The sequence below is a fragment of the Guillardia theta genome (genome assembly GCF_000315625.1).
Source record: "Guillardia theta CCMP2712 unplaced genomic scaffold GUITHscaffold_31, whole genome shotgun sequence".
NCBI lineage: Eukaryota > Cryptophyceae > Pyrenomonadales > Geminigeraceae > Guillardia > Guillardia theta.
Window position 1 is genome coordinate 90,309 of NW_005434643.1, and position 1,668 is coordinate 91,976.

Sequence of the window (1,668 nt, forward strand, 5' to 3'; positions counted from 1 at the left end):
CCGGGACGCCGGCGGAGTCAAACGAGTCCGCCATGAGTAGAAACAAAAAGCTGTGTAAAGGTAAAAACAAAACCGTCAGCAAAGAGCTGCAAGAGCTGTACCCGACATGCTGGCAGCAACACTAGAGAGCGAGAGGGAGGAAGAGAGCGAGAACAGAAGAGGAAGAGAGCGAGGGGAGAAGAGGAAGAGAGAGGGAGGAGGAAGGGGAAGGAGCATAAGAGCATAAGATTCAGGCAGGCAGGCAGGCATTCTATTTTACCATCAGGGCGTAACTTCAGTTGTATCTGTGGCACTGACATTGGCTGGTAGTTTTCTTGGCCACCAAAGCTAAAGTTGTCCTACCTTTTATTTGCTTTCTTTTCCCAGTTTCAAGTGAGTTGTGTCCCCTCTGCTATCTTCGAGATGTATGACTCTGCGAACCAGTGAGGAAGGGATGCACGCTGCATGTCGCCATTGGTCGTGCGCATCTGCCGGAGAAGGAGCAGCATGACGGCGACGAGATCACGTGCGTCCTCCGGCTGCTGGGGGAAAGGAACCTGATCAGTAGCGATTATGGCGAGGACAAATCGGTTGCTCCCGTGCGGACGACTGTAGTGAAATCCTCCCGTCCTTCCTGGGACCAGTGGTTTCAGTTCAACATCGACAACGAGGACCTGGCAAGCAAGCAGCTGGAGGTCTGTCTGTGGATTAAGTCAAAATCAGGGCAAGGGCCCCAGAGCGCGTCGAGCTCATGGCGTTGGAGGGGACAGATCCTGGTCAACGTCGTCAAGCTGACTTCCGTCCCAGCGTTCAACAAAGAGGTCGAGCATGAGTTGTATTTCCTGATGCCGAGTGCGGACGGCAGCGCATTCGAGGACACGGGCATCTCTCTCACTGTCCAGCTGAGGCTGCAGGGGGAAAGGGCCGACATCGTCCCGATCTCAAGGGTCCACTTCTCGGGGGTTTCCCCAGGGTATGAAGGGGAGGAGGATGAGAAGGCGGAGGCTGAAGCTCCTGCCCCGAGCGCGGGGGAGCGACAGGAGAAGCAGGTGGGAGTTGTGTCAAGGAAGCTGTCGGGCCTCGGGCAAGCGAGGTGGCAGTCGTACATCAACGCCGCCAGCAAGCTGCCGCTGCTGCAAGACGCGCCTCCCCACCTTATCAGCGCCATCTGCAGGAACATGCAGGCCTTCTGGGTCCGCCCGGGGGAGGTGATCGTTGAGGTGAGCCTGCTGCCTCTGTGTGGGCTGGAGCATGAGATCGGACGCTGCAGGAGAGAGGAGAGGGCGAGAGCCTCTTCTTCGTCGTCCGCGGGGCATGCAAGGTCGGAGATCTGCCAGTCAGCGGGGGGAGGAGACGGAGACTGAGAAGTTGCCCAGGTTCTCGTGGGAGGGGAGCAGGTCTCCCGGCTGCAGGACGGCGACTACTTCGGAGAGGTCATAGTGCCTTGTGGGGAGTTGAGGGGGACAAGGGCTGACACGGGGGCAGGTTGCGCTGATCCTGGCCGAGAGGTGGATGGCTACGGTGGTGGCCGTGACGGAGTGTGAGATCCTTGAGCTATCTCGAACCTCTCTGTTCCGGCTCCTCGGGGAGCACCGGGAGTCAGCTCAGAGCATCTACGTGGCGCTGAGGAGCAGGTGATGATGTTGGGTCGTGCTGATGGCGTTCCTCCCTCCCTCCCTCCCTCCCTCC